This window comes from Heterodontus francisci, chromosome 28 (genome assembly GCF_036365525.1).
Source record: "Heterodontus francisci isolate sHetFra1 chromosome 28, sHetFra1.hap1, whole genome shotgun sequence".
NCBI lineage: Eukaryota > Metazoa > Chordata > Chondrichthyes > Heterodontiformes > Heterodontidae > Heterodontus > Heterodontus francisci.
The window spans coordinates 60,221,166-60,237,195 of NC_090398.1; the positions used below are offsets into that span (position 1 = coordinate 60,221,166).

Genomic DNA, 16,030 nt, shown 5'->3' on the forward strand with positions numbered 1-16,030 from the left:
CGGGAAAAGCAAATTTTCGAGGGAGCAGAAGCAGAACATTATCCTTTGGCAAGAAATTTATTTTCAAATCTTCTTGATAGATTAAGTGAATGAGCAATGTTTTGGCAGATGGAGTTTAAAATGAGGGGTCATCTAGGACCTACGAAAGATAGATCAGAGTGTTTTTTATAAGTGGTGAGATGTTAGAAACTGGAGAAGCAGAGACCCGAGTGCTGAATCACTAAACACGAATGGACTGGTAGAAAATAATGTGAAAGGCGAATGGAATCTGAGGATTGGAACTCATCTTGTAGTCGGGGTTAGACCTGAGAGAACGGAGTGCCTCAAGTTCAGAGTGGGACAGGTTAGAGCGAGGGAGGGGGGCAGTGAAATTGAGATGACAAATGTCTAGCCGACAGTTTTCAATGAAGAGATCAAGAGCGGGTAAGTGGCCAGGGGGAGGGGTCCAGTAGAGGGAGAATGCTGGAGGTGGGTGAATGGGTCTGCTGGTCGGGAGGAGGACTCCTGGTCAAAGAAGTGAGCCTGGAGGCGGAGAAATATTTTCTGGATACAGCCCGAGGGGATTTCCATGGATCCAGTCCCTCACTTCACCTTGGTGGGGGTACCTTGCACAGTGGTCTTCCCCAGTGAGCCTTTGCAGCGGCTGCCCCAAGCTGTAGTGCGTCCCTCAGCACTTAGTCTTGGACCTTGGAATGTGCCAGTCTGCAACATTAGGTCGTGGACAACTCTTTGCGCTGGAAGACCAGCAAGTTTCGGGCAGACCAAAGGGCGTCTTTCACCGAATTGATAGTCCTCCAGCAGCAGTTGATGTTTATCTCGGTGTGCATCCCTGAGAACAGCCTGTAGAGCACAGACTCCTGTGTTACACAGCTGCTTGGGATGAACCGCGATAAAAACCACTGCATCTTTTTCTACACCTGCTTTGCAAAGACAGACAGGGCAGTCCTCTCTCCTCTGTCTTGTTTGTTTGCTGCATTGAACCCTTTGCTGAGTCTATTAGGAAGGATGCAAGCATAAGGGGGGGTTACAATCCGAGGCAGTGGAGTCACTCAGGTTAAAACTTTCCTGTACCTGGATGACGTCGCCGTCTTTTGCTCGGATCCGCTGTCCGTTCGCAGACTGATCAGCATCTGCGACCAGTTCGAACTCGCCTCGGTAGCCAAAGTTAACCACGGCAAGAGCGAGGCCATGTTCTTTGGGAACTGGGCTGACAAATCCTTTGTCTCCTTCACCATCAGGTCAGACTCCTGAAGGTGCTGGGGATATGGTTCGGAAGGGCCGGGGCGTGCACCAAAACCTGGAAGTAGCGAGTAGCCAGGATACACCATAAGCTGAGCATGTGGGAGCAGCGATCTCTCTCCATTGTGGGTAAGAACCTGGTCATCAGGTGTGAGGCGCTCACATTGCTGTACGTGGTGCAGGTCTGGCCCACACGCCACTCCTGCACTGTGGCGATCACCCGAGCCATTTTCCGCTTCATATGGGGTTCCAAAATGGACCAGGTCTGGAAGAACACGATGTTCAAACCCCTGGATAAGGGCGGGAAAAATGTACCCAACGTCGCCCTCATCCTGATGACTCCCTTCGTGTGCGGTTGCATCAAGATGTGCGCAGATTCCCAGCACACAATCTCCAAGTTTCACTACGTTGAGATTAGTGACACAGAACTGAAACAGGCCCTTCGGCCCACCGAGTATCAACCACCCATTTACACTAATCCTCCATTCCCAACAAACATCCCCACCTGTCCCAATATTTCCCGACCACCTGCCTATACTGGTGACAATTTATAATGGCCAATTTACCTGTCAACCTGCAAGTCTTTTGGCAGAAAACCGGCGCACCCGGAGAAAACCCACGCAGACACAGGGAGAACTTGCAAACTCCACACAGGCAGTACCCGGAATCGAACCCGGGTCTCTGGAGCTGTGAGGCTGCAGTGCTAACCACTGCGCCACTGTGCCGCCCTGCTGAGGTTCTATCTGTCCCGAACGTTGTGAAGGATGGGCCTGGTCACATTGCCGCGGAATGCTCCATCCAGTTGGACCGTGCCGTACCAACTATCCTTCGTGGGAAAGTTTCTGTGGAAAAATATCTTTGACCACCAATCCTTCAGGTAGTGGTCTGCACGGAATGTCCTCAAGGCCCTACAGGAAAAGGAGATGGTGGATCCAGTCGGATGGTTCCCCGAGTAAACTGCCAAAGTCATTTTGCGGAATGCCTCATCACCATAGGTTTCAAACAAGCACCAAGATGAAACTTGGCTGGTGGAGAGAGGAGCCCTCCCCATCAGATCCTTCCTGCACGCCCGAAGTCTCACCCCCTCCACACAATGCCCTCGAGGTGGCTGTGGTGGGGAAGAGACAGTTGCCCACCTCTTTCTCTGAATTGCCTCCAGTGCAAGTATATCCCTCCTTAAATAAGGAGACCAAAACTGTACACAGTACTCCAGGCGTGGTTTCACCAACACCCTGTACATTTGTAGCAAGACTTCTCTCCTTTTATACTCCATTCCCCTTGTAATAAAGGGTAACATTCCATTTGCCTTCCTAATTATTTGCTCTACCAACATGCTAACTTTTTGTGATTCATGTACGAAGACACCCAGCTCCTTCTATACCGCAGCATTCTGTAGTCTCTCGCAATTTAAATAATATTTAATTTATCTGTTCTTACTACCAAAGTGAATAACCTCACATTTTCCCACATTATACTCCAGCTTCCAAATGTTTGCCTGGATCCGAGAGGCCCTGGCGGAATCGAAACTGAGCATCGATGAGCAGATTCTTGCTAAATGCGTGGTGATTGATATCACTGTTGATGACATCTTCCATCACTTTGCTGATGATTGAATGTAGACTGATGGGGCGGTAATTGGTCAGATTGGATTTGTCCTGCTTTTTTTTTATGGACAGGGCACACCTGGGAAATGTTCCACATTGTCGAGTAGTTGTTTGTGTTGTAGCTCAAAAAAAAATTATCTTAATAAATTATCGGCTGTCAGCACGTTTGTCATCGGGTTGAATAATTTCTGTGTGAGGAATGTTCCAGCAGCATAAACCAGGGGAACGTGCTGACTGAGCTGTGTCTTCATCTCTTCTGGGCAGTCGGAAAGTTCACCCTTCATTCTGCTCTGATTGACTTTCCCAAAGCGGATCTGCAGATTCTCACATCTGGAGACTGGGTTTTCTTGTTAGGTTCCTTTTGATTTTTCTTGCTCCTGAATGATAATATCTGCCAACCTTGGATCAACCTTGCGTTGTGTCCCAGTCTTGGTTAAGAGCGACACATAACGGCACCAACACTCTGAAACAAACAACACGGTCACACTTTCCTTCAGTGAGATTAATGTTGAGGCGGTTTCCATGTCGAATGCAATTGTGAACAAATTTCTCACGAAGAAATTGTGGGTGATTTGAGTATTTGCACTGAATTTCTGTGCAAGGAGGGGCAGTTTCAAACAGCCATTCCGAAATCACTTCCCTCACAAAGACAAAGAGTGTGCTGTCTTAACGTGTCACTCAACTTCACAAACAAATTTGAACTCAAAGTTCAGGAGAAGACAGAGTGGTGAATGATTGATAGTGTAATCTTTGGATGAGAAAAGATACTAAACATACAAAATCCAACATTTGAGCTAGCGTGTAAGATTGATCTTTCCATGGAGATGTTCACTGGAACACTGGAACAGGCCCAAGACAGAAATGTTGACATGAGAGCAGGGGGGAGTGTTGAAACGGCAAGGAACCAGAAGCTCGGGGTCATGCTTTCGGACTGAGCAGAGGTGTTCGACATAATCTGTGTATGGTCTCCCCAATTTGGAGGAGACTGCAATGTGAGCAGCGAATACAGTACACAAAATGGAAAGAAGTACAACTAAATCGCTGCTTCACCTGAAAGGAGTGTTTGGGCTTTAGATAATGAGCAGAGAGGAGGGAAAAGGGTAGGTATTATATCTCCTGTAAGTGCATGAGAAGGTGCCTTGGGTAGGGGACGAGGTGTCAGGGATAATGGAGGAGTGGACCAGGGTGTCGTGCAGGGAACAATCCCTTCAGAATGTTGACAGGGGAGGGGAGGATGCGTTTGGTGGTCATCACGCTGGAGGTGGCGGAAATGGTGGAGGATGATCCTTTGGATGTGGAGGCAGGTGGGGAGGAAAGTGAGGACAAGGGGAACCCTGTCGCAGTTCTGGGAGGAAGGGGAAGGGGGAAGGCAGAGGCTGAGGGTCCTGTCAACTACACTGGGACGTGGGGGGAGTGGGGAGGGCAGAGGTTGAGGGTCCTGTCAACTACACTGGGAGGGGGGCAAGGGGGGGGGGTTGAAATCTGGTGACGTTGTTGAATTTAATTTCAAACACTCCTTGAACTCTCTGCCGATGAAGACTGAAGAAGGGAAGAACAACCACACAACAAGGGTCTCAAATCCAAGATCCTGAGATTAAAATTCTCATGCTCTACCAACTGAGCTAACAAGGCCTGATACAGTACTTCTACTCTGATGCAGTAAATCCACTTACAGAAGCCCCAAAGTGTGAGAAATTCCTCCAACTCATCAATAATAAAACTGAAATATTTTTACCTTCCAAATGCTGCCATCTATTTTGTCAGTATTTATTTCTCTCTCCTTTATATTTAGTTCATGCATTTCTTCAGGATTTCTTTTCCAATTATATCTGAGGGAGGAAATGAACAGATCTGGCAGCTCAAAACTGGGCACCCATGAGGCACTGTGGGTCATCAGCAGCAGCAGAATTGTATTTAAACACATTATGTTACCTCATGGCCTGGCATATCCCTCACTCTACCATTACCATCAAGCCAAGGGAGCAATAGTGGTTCAATGAAGTGTGCAGGAGGGCATGTCAGGAACAGAACCAAGCAGACCTAAAAATGAGGTGTCAACCTGGTGGAGCTACAACACAGGATTACTTGCATGTCATATCGTGGAAGCAGCATGCAATCTCACAATCAACAGATCAGATCAAAGCTCTGCAGTCCTGCCACATCCAGCCCTGAATGGTGGTGGATAATGAAACAATTAACAGGAGTCACAGAGAGTCATAGAGCATACAGCATAGAACCAGGCCCTTCGGCCCACCGCGTCCATGCCGACTATAATGCCTATCCATACTAATCCGACCTGCCTGCATTAATTCCATATCCCTCCATGCCTTGCTCTTTCAAGTACCTGTCCAGATGCCTCTTAAATTTGACTACTGTTACTGCCTCCACCAGGCAGCTCATTCCAGATACCCACTATTCTTTCTGTGAAAAATTTACCCCTTTGACCCCCTTTCAACCTCCTCCCTCTTAGCTTAAATCTATGCCCTCTAGTTTTAGTCACCCCTACCATGGGAAACAGACTCTGGCTATCTACACTATCTATGCCTCTCATAAAGTGTGACGTAGGAGTGAAGAACGAGTGGCCAAGAGGAGGGAAATGGCACGACCTAGAGCTAATGGCTGGAGTGGGGGTTGGGGGGCTGGGAGCGAGTGGCAGGAAAGCTGGTTGGCGCGTGCAGGGAACAATAGTCCTGGGGAGCAGCGAGGTGGAGAGCGAGCAACCTCAAATTCACCCATTCAGCCGCTTCCTCCAGCTAAGTGAGAGGCTGGATACCCGATGATGCTTTAGCGTGAATGTACGAAGATGGACCATGGGCGGATATGCGATGATGTTGGTGCTGAGCCATGACATCATCCTGTGCATGTGCTACTTAATCCTGGCAAGATGTAGCTGTGCCTATGCACAGCTTGGCACAGTCCGATGATGTCAGCGGGCCGCTCCATTGACAGGAGTCACATTGTGTCAGCAGTGCCCACAACCCAGGAAAGAATAAAAAAGAGATTTAACACAATGGTAGCAGGGTGAGGGATTTCAGTTTTGTGGAGAGATTGGAGAAGCTGGGGTTGTTCTCCTTGCAGCAGAGAAAATTCAGAAGAGATTTGACACTTTTGTTCAAAATCATGGAGGTTTTCAATAGTTTAAATAAGGAGAAACTGTTTCCAGTGGTAAAACTGTCAGTAAGCAGAGGACACAGATATCAGGTGATTGGCAGAAGAACCCGAGATGACATGAAGAACCATTTTTTACACAGCGATGTGTTGTGATAAAGAAAGAACAGACTTTCATTTATATAGCACCTTTCAGGACCACTGGATGTATCAAAGCACTTTGTCGACAATGAAATACTTTTGAAGTGTAATCACTGTTGTAATGTCAGAAATGCAGCAGCTAATACCCACAAACAGCAATGTGATAATGACCAACTGATCTGATTGAGGGACAAATATTGATCACAACACCAGGGAGAATTGCTCTTCACTTGTTTGAAATTGCAGCATGGGATCTTTTACATTCACCCAAACATGCAGACCAGGTCTTGGTTTCACATCACACCTGAAAGGCAGGACCTTCAACACCCTCAGTGCTGTACTGGAGTGTGAGCTGTGAAATCTGAACCCAGAAGCTTGTGATTTCGAGGTGAGTGTGACCAACTGAGCCACAGATTTTACCTGCGTCTCAATCCTTCTACCAACAGTTTCTCTCTATCGGGTCTGTCACGACCCCTCATGATTGTGAACACCTCTATCAAATCTCCTCTCTAAGGCGAACAAACCCAGCTTCTCCAATCTATCCACATAACTGAAATCCTAACCACACGTTGCAGAAAGGATTTTTTCCTCATGTTCCTTCTGGTTTTGTGAGTCACCTTAAATCAATAACCTTCGGTTACTGACGGTTCAGCAGTTAGAAACATTTCCTCAGTATTTACTCTGCCTCAAACCTTCAAGGAAGCTCTGCAAAGTAACTGAAAATCAAGTTGTCAGAAGTGGGATTTAAACACATGCCTCCAGTGAAAGCTGCAACCTGAACAGAGAAGCTGAAACCGCTCAGTCAGCTCAACTGTTCAGACCTTTTTGACCTCGTCATCACTTTTGTACTTTGAAAGGTTCACTCAGTTCAGGAAAGTGTTCAATGTTACTGGAATGCTCAGTGACTGGGATATTAACTCCCCCGGGTTTTCCTGAGCTTGTTCTCGGTGTGTGGGGATATTTGTCCTGGGCCGTGGAATCTTGCATCCCTGTAAAGGACATAAACCCACTGATTGAATCTGTATTCACTGCTTTCCGCTGGTGCTGGGTAATTGTGGAGTGTGGGGCAGGAATGTTGCTGCTTGTCCCGGCCTCACTCACTCTGGGAAAGAGTGAATAATTGATGCGTCTGTTTCTGTATCTGAAATGTGACTTCGATCTGCTGTTATTAACTGAGGCAGCGCTGCAGGAGGATACGTTAATAATCTCTCACTAATCAACTGCAAACAGTCAGAATGTGTAACTTTGAGCAGCGCTTTCTGCACCGTCAGGGCTGGAAAGTTGAGGGAGGAAGAGACACTGTCAGTATCTGAGTGCATACAGCACTGTGCAGAGAAAGAGGCAATATACCGGGGCTGAGACACAATGCATCTTTTCACATGTAATCACAATAATGTCCACAGTCAGGAGCTGAAAATGATGAAAAACCGAATAGCAAGAGCAAAAATTAGAAAACTAAACAATTATAGATTAGCTGATGAGCTTTCACTGTGTTACCTGGTAGTCTACTGTTTTATTTTCAATGCTCTCTCCACTGTGGCCAGGGAATGATTTCTTCTCAAGGGATGAATATTAACAAAACTTCTTGGAATTTAAAATCTTTCAAAATTAATTCCATGGAGCTAATGGGGAAAAGTCAAATAACTGCATCAATTATAGGAGAGCTGGTTGGTGATGATGTGGATATGTCTGCAGTGTGCAGGACCAGACTGTTTCTGTAGATTCACAATGAATGTTCCACCCTTTATTTGTAACAGTAAAACTGATCGTGGACAATGGCTATTCTGGTTGCAGCAACCTGAAGATTTAACTCATTGACACCCTGCTTTAGGGTAATCTAGAAAGCACAACACCCAGCTCTGTCAGTTAGTGTGCTTGTTTGTTAACCCACAATTTGTTGGTTTAAGCACATAAAAGGATGAGGCTTTATTAACTTAAACTCTTCTGCATCTGCTGTATTACTCTTGCTGTTGATTCTTCAAAGTTAAGGTTAATCAAGACTTTCTTTGTGAAATCCATGCTGACTGTGCTATATTTTATTTTCATTTTCATATGTATTTTCTACTTTTGTGGATTACAGGATGTTGTCATTTTTTATTGATTTTATTTTTATTTATTGCATTTATTGCCCATCCCTAATTCCCTCGAGAAGGTGGTGGTGAGTTGCCTTCTTGAACCACTGCAGTCCATGCTGTTAGGAAGGGAGTTCCAGGATTTTGACCCAGCCACAGTGAAGGAACGGTGATATAGTTCCAATTCCAGGATGGTGTGAGGCTCAGAGGGGAACTTGCAGGTGGTGGTGTTCCCATGCATCTGCTGCCCTTGTCCTTCTACCTGATAGAAGTCACGGGTTTGGAAGGTGCTGTGTAAGGAGGCTTGTTGCGTTGCTGCAGTGCATCTTGTGGATGGTACACGCTGTGCGTTGGTGATGGAGAGAGTGAATATAGTGAATGAGGCGCCAAACAAGTGGGCTGCTTTGTCCCGGTTGACGTTGAGCTTCTTAAGTGTTGTTGGAGCTGCCCCTATCCAGGCAATGGGGAGTATTGCATCACACTCCTGACTTGTGCCTTGTAGATAGGGGACAGGCTTTGGGGAGTCAGGAGGTGAGTTACTCGCCGCAGGATTCCGAGTGTCTGACCTGCTCTTGTAGCCATGATATTTATTTGGCTACTGCAGTTCAGTTTCTGGTCAGTGGTAAGCCCCCAGGATGTTGATAGTGGGGGATTCAGCAATCGTAATGCTGTTGAATGTCAAGGGGAGAGGGTTAGGTTCTCTCTTGTTTCAGAAGGTCATTGCCTGGGACTTGCGTGACTCGAATGTGAAATATCCTTATTGTCGGGTATTGTATTGTACTGTACAGTGACTACACTTGGAAATTCCTTCATTGGCTGTAAAAGGCTTTACAAAGTCCTGTGGTCGTGAAATGCATGTGTTGCTTTTTCCATTGTTATCAGTGTCCTTTTGATCAAAAGCTAGGTTTCGTGAGCACAAAGTTTAAATCAATGTTGATTCAAATAATGTAAAAGCATCTATATTCTTGCACTATACTTAATAATCACCATCTTCCCATCCTTGCAGAGTACAATGTTTTTGACCCTGAAATTGATTCCACAATCTCAGTTCCTCAGACAATTTCAGCCCAGTTCTGATGAAAGGTCTCAGATCTGAAACGTTAACTCTGTTTCTCTCTCCACAGATGCTGTCAGACCTGCTGAGTATTTCCAGCATTTTCAATAGTCTCGATTTAATGAATAGGAAACTTGATTCAGATCAGATTGGGAGACAGTGTGAAACCACTCCATTGTACTCATGTCTGAGATTCTGAGGATAGTTGGCTGTTAGTGGAAGACATCATTAATTAAATGTACCTAGCAACAGCTCAGACCAATTATTATTTTACAAGGTGGTGTGATGGCCATCCAGGGGTTAAAAGTAGGGATTTTCTAAGGTTTCAGTGTGCAGGAACACGAGAAGATCTCAGGGGTAAAGGCTCAGATCATCGACCAAGTTCTCCACCTGATGAGGGATCTAGACTGGACAAAGAGGACCGTGACACTCTGAGACCAAGCTCGACCAGTCCACACACCTGCTGGAGCTGTAAAGTTATATTCCCCAAGTTTGTTCAAGATAATTTTACTTCCAATTATTAAGTACTACTTTACTCTCAATAAAAGTTCTGGACTTATTAATCAATTATCCTGTTGCTTTAATTGGTTAAAGTCATGCCCAAAGTGATTGTCCACAATAGAGTTTCCAGAACTGAAAGATAAGTCTGCAAGGATTGCTAATTTTACAGCCCTGTTTAAAAAGAGAGATAAACCCAGGAACTACAGACCAGTTCGTCTAATGTCAGTGCTGGGGAAACTTTTAGAGACAATTATCCAGGAGAAAATTAACTGTCACTTGGTAGAACATGGGCTAATAAATGACAGCCAGTACAGATTGTTTAACAGAAGATTGTGCATGAATTAAATAATTAATTAATTTATTTGATGACGTTTCAGAGAGAGTTGACCAGGGTGGTGAGGTTGATGGTGTGTGTCTGCACTTCAAAATTGTGTTTGAAAAAGTACCATAAAACAGACTTGTTAACAAAATTTGAGCAGATGTGATTAAAGAGGCAGTGGAAGTGTGGATACAAAATTGGCTGAGAGACGGAAAGCATAAAGTAGGGTGAATGCTTTTTTTTCAGAATGGAGGGACTAATCCAGTAATGTCACTGTTGTTGCAGTGTTTGCAGTGTCTGACCCTGAGCTGTCCGAGGGAGGGGGTTGTTTGCGATTTCCCTGTGGGGTGTATTATCATCAGGGTATCTCTATGAGCTGTCCCAGGGATGGGGCAGTGTGTGATATCCTTGTGCATGTCATGCAGGCCCACTGGCGTGTAGTTCCATCCTGATGCCAAGAAACAGAGCCCCATCTATGGGCAAAAAGTATCACTTCCCTGTGGGTGTCTTGAGAGAGAAGAAGGCTTAGGGAGTAAACCTGGACAGTAAATCCGGAGTGGAGTCCCGTCAGCGGTTACCTGTTACTTATCAGGTAGTTTTCAAGCAACTCCTGCAGCAGAGCTGGTACCAAACAGTATTGTTTTTTTTCCTTTCCTTTGGACAATACTAGCAATGCTGAGAGGGGGTCCTGATGCTCAGTGTCTCCATACTATTTGCCCAGGCGTGTGCCCTGGAGAGAACACTCCAGCTTCATGGTTAAACATTAGCAAAACATGGGAAGAAACGGTTGCCGATTATAAGCTCTCACTCAATTGGTGTAGAGTATGAGCACCAGGGGTTACTTTTGACAGTGGGGGAGATCGTCGCGTCTCATTGGACAACTACCACCTACTCCAAGCTGTGCAGCCACCAGTCAGTTAGGTGCTGTCCTGCCACGACCTGCTTGCTTCAATGGGTGCTTGCAGCTTAGAGAGATATCTCTCAACTGGCGGATTGTTAATCTATGCACCAGGCAAGACAAACGCAACAAAGAAGACACCAGTGCTTCGCATCACAAGCTGGAATGTGAGGACCATGTGTCCTGGCCTTACTGACAACCTTCTGCAGGTTGATAGCACACACAAGACAGCTGTGATTGACAAGGAACTCACAAGGCTCAATGTGGACATTGCTGTTCTGCAAGAAACTAGACTAATTCAAAGTGGATCCCTCAAAGAGAAACACTACTGAAATGGAGTCAGTTACTGCAACTAAGAAGAGAGCCCTCATGAACTACAAACAAGTCCCCAGCAAACAAACTCTAGATGCTCTCAGAGCTGCCAGAAACAAGTCTCTGCAGACTGCTCGGCACTGCACCAATCAATACTGGTTAAAACTCTGCAACAGCATACAATCTGCCACTGAATCTGGGGGATGCTAGAGGGACATATGAAGGAATTCAACACACCAAGGTTCCTTAGACAGCACCTTCCATACCCGCAACCTCTGCCAACTAGAAGGACAGGGCAGCAAATTCATGGGAACACCACCACCTGCAAGTTCCCCTCCAAGCCACACACTACGTGACTTGGAACTATATCGCCTTTCCTTCACTGTCGCTGGGTCAAAATCCTGGAGCTCCCTCCCTCACAGCACCGTGGGTGTACCTGCCTCACACAGACTGCAGCGGTTCAAGAAGGCAGCTCACCACCACATTCTCAAGGGAAATGAGGGATGGGCAATAAATGCTGGCTTAGCCAGTGATGACCACATCACATGAATGAATAAAAAAAAATTATGAAAGCAACGGTCCCAGCAGTAACCAAATCAGCACCTTTGAAGACAAAGACAGGGACAATCATCACTGAACCTAACAAGCAGATGGAAAGGTGAGTGGAGCATTACCTTGAACTCTACATCACGGAGAACATTTTCATTGAAGTAGCTCTCAGCACCATTCCAGATTTCCCTGTCATGGAGTAGCTGGACAGCGACACCACCATAGAGCTCAACAACGCCATTGACCGTCTTGCCAGCGGTAAAGCCCTGGGAAATGATGGTATTCCACCTGGAATCATCAAAAGTGGAAAAGCAGCTCTGCTGCAGCATCTCCATGAACTTCTGTGTCTCTGTTGGAAGTGGAGATCTGCACCTCTAAACATGCGTGATGCAAACATTGTCACCTTGTGCAACAATAAAGGCGATCGCAGTGACTGCAGCAATTACCGAGGCAACTCCTTGCTAAGTATTGTGGGGAAGGTCTTTGCTCGCATTGCTCTGACCAGATTGCAGACCCTGGCATCACACATCCATCCTGATTCTCAGTGCAGCTTCAGAGCTGGTAGATCGACAGTCGACATGATTTTCTCACTTCGGCAGTTACAGGAGAAGTACTGTGAACAGTACAGACCACTCTACATTGTCTTTAAAGACATCAGCCTTCGATCTTGTTAGCAGAGACAGACTCTACAAACTGCTGTGGAAACTAGGCTGCCCTCCTGAACTCTTGGGCGTCATCACTTCTTTCCACGATAACATGCACAGTTCCGTCAGTTACAATGGAGCAACATCAGACACTTTCACGATCAGCAGTGGGGTAAAACAGGGCTGTGTCTTGGTGCAAACTCTCTTCGGAACGTAGGAGGAGGCAGTTTAACCTGTCGAGCCAGATCTGTCATTTAATTACATCCTTGCTGATCATCTACCTCAACAGCACTTTCCCGCGCTATCCCCATATCCCTTGATGTCATGAGTATCAAGATTTCTATCAATTTCTGTCCTGAACATGCTCAATGATTGAACTTTCACAAACCCCTGAGGTAGAGAATTCCAAAGATTCACCACCCTCTGAGTGAAGAAATTCCACCCTATATCAGTTTTAAATGGCCTTTTAAATGAAACTTTAAGGAATACAAGCCCAGTTTCCTCATAAGACAATCCCACCGTCCCAGGGATTAGTCTGGTGACCCTCCGTTGCACTCCCTCTGTGGCAAGTATATCCTTCCTTAGATAAGGAAACCAAAACTGTACACAATACTCCAGCACAATCTCACCAAGGCTCTATACAATTGCAGCAAGACATCTTTATTCCTGTACTCATGACCCCTCGTGTTGAGGCCAACATACCATTTGCCGTCCTAATTGATTGCTGCACCTGCATGCGAGTTTTTAGTGTCTCATGAACAAGGACACCCAGGTCCCTTTGGACATCAACACTTCCCAACCTCTCACCATTTAATAAATATTCTGTCTTTCTGTTTATTCTACCAAAGTGGATAACTTCACACTTATTCACATTATATTCCATCTGTCATTTCATTCACTTATCCTGTCCAAGTCCCCTGGAAGCCTCCTTGTAACCTCCTCACAGCTCACATCCTTTACAATTGGCATATCCTTCTCCATGCTGCTATTTTAAACTTTCTGTGACTCAGATGGGGGTGTCCACCTGCATACCAGAGCTGATGACAAGCTGTTCATCTTGGCAAGACTGTGCACCAAGACCAAAATGAATCAGTTCTTGGTCTGTGAGTTGCTGATTGCTGATGACGCTGTGCTGACATCCCATAATGAAGTTCATTAACAGCAGCTTGTATGTCGCTTCTCCCTGACCTGCAGGGAGTTTGGACTGACGATCAGCATCAGGAAGATCAAAGTTATGGGCCAGGACGTAGAGACTCCACCTTCCTTCAACATCGACAGCCTCACTTTGGAGGTTGTCAACGGCTTCACATACCTTCGATCAACAATCACCAGCAATCTGTCCCTTGATACTGCAATCAGCACCAGGATTGCCAATGCTGCAGCCGGCATGTCAAAGTTGAGAAGACTAGTGTGAACCGACAGCAAACTGATCGAAAATACAAAACTCCGCGTGTAGCAGGCTTGTGTTCTCAGCACCCTCCTTTATAGTAGAGAAGCATCAACAACTTATGCAAGTCAAGAAAAGCAGCTGAACAGCTTCCACCTCCGTTGCCTCAGATGGATATTGGGCATATCCTGGCAGGACAGAGTGCCGAATGCGGAAGTCCACCGGCATGCAGGGATCTGCAGCATGTTTGCCCTCTTCAGTCAACGGTGACTCTGTTGACTGGGTTATGTGTGCTGAATGGATGACGGTTGCTTTGCCAAAGACATGCTCTTTGGTGAGCTTGCTATCAGCACGAGACCAACAGGTCACCCACGTCTGTGACACAAGGACATCTGCAAAGCGAGATCTCAAGCTGACTGGGATTGGAGTCAATGCATGGGAAGTACTTCCTGCTGACTGGAATTCCTGGAGAAAGGCATTCAGGAAGACCATGTGAAAAGCAGAGGACAAAAGAAATGACCAGATGGTGGGAAAGAGAGCTCAGAGGAAGGAAAAATTATCAGTCGACCTCGGGCCAATGATATTCATCTGTACCAGCTGCGGAAGGGATCGTCACTCACGAGTCATCCTCTGCAGCCACAACAAACGATGTTTAATACAGAAGTGACGCACACCCCGGGTGTAGCCCATCGTTCCGAGACGGACGGTTGCCTATTCCAATTACAACTACAGCTACAACTACAAGAGCGAGTCAGAGGCTGGGAACTCTGCCGTGACGAACTCAGCTCTTGACCCGCCAAAGCCTGCCCACTATCTACAAGGCCTTACTCTGATTTCAATTGCACACGCATTTGTGATCTGGCTCTGTAGCTTAGTTGGTTAAAGTGCCTGTCTAGTAAATAGGAGATCCTGGGTTCAACTCCCAGCAGAGCCTTGTTTCGCAGTCACAGCATGCTTGAAAAGTTTCATTATCAACATTGACATTTGTGTCTTGTGAACTTTAATTTAAAATACATGATGAATTTCAAACGCCTAAAAAAACAGCCTTTGTGAAGGATATCAGTTTGGAATGGCTGTTCCTCCTTGGACAGAATTTCAGTGCTGATCCATCAAATGTAACTTGTTTGACATAAATTTGTTCACAGTGACATTCAACCTGGAAAACAGCTTGATATTAATCTCACTGAAGGAGAGTGTTTGTGTCATTATGTGTTGCTTTTAAGCGAGTCTGGGACATGACGCAAGTGGGAGGGTTTATCTGAGGTTTGGAATATTGGTCAGTCAGGAACAAGAAAAATCAAAGGAACCAAATAAGAAAACCTATGTCTCATGTGGTTACCGAGAAACGGTGAGAAGATATTAAACTTTGTTGTATTTCATTCAACTGTGTGAACTTTGATCTTTGCGGCCTTTTATAAACAGTATTTGAAGTGTCTCAGTAAAAATGTTCAGTGGTGATGAGAGTGGGGTCTGGGTGAGCAGCTGCTTAATGTGACAGGATCAGGACTGGATGCAGGAAGTTCTCTGACAGTCTCTCTCTGATGGGTTGAGTTGATTTTCAACTGGCAGCTGTTGCTGTTTTGATAATTCAAGTTCCCTCCACCGAATTTTTTGGACAGACAATGCAGTATGAGGATGTAAAGGGTTAATGCTGAAGACAGTGGGATTAACCCCTCCCACAATCAGAGTGATGATGCAACAGTCACATGAGATGAGGTTTGGGAGAAGAGAGAGCAGCACCAAGGATGCTAGTTTAGGAGGCTTGATGAGTGTGTACATAGTATTGTGTAAATTAGACAAGAGTTCTTCGTTCTTTCAGCAGGAAATGTGTCCAGAAAATATCGCGAAACTCACAATTTTATTATTCAGGAGTTGGAACACAGGGATATTAACTCCAAATGACAGTAGTGGTTTCATTTAACAAAATAAAAGTAGAGAATAATATTGCTCATTGATTGAAATCCCCCAGTGAGGAGACAGTTAAACAGGTGATCTGTTTGGGCATCCTTCCATCCAAGGTTTCGGCAGCTTTTAATGTCCCTTTTTGGTGAAATTCTCTGCTTTTTGCATCTTTTTTTAATCCACCTTTGATGGACCAGTGAAAAAACTGAAAAAAGTGAACAGATCCATCCTTTCTTTTCTTCCTTCTTCCCATCAGTTTCTCTTTTCTGTCCCAATTTAATCTTCTGTTTTATCCATTCC

General features: G+C 45.6%; 1 non-coding gene across 1 annotated transcript; it reads left to right on the forward strand.

The window, feature by feature from the left end:
• The first annotated feature begins 14,688 nt into the window (after positions 1-14,688).
• On the forward strand, positions 14,689-14,762 carry trnat-agu (transfer RNA threonine (anticodon AGU)). Its single transcript has one exon. It is a non-coding gene; the product is annotated as a tRNA-Thr (tRNA).
• The last annotated feature ends 1,268 nt before the right edge of the window (positions 14,763-16,030 follow it).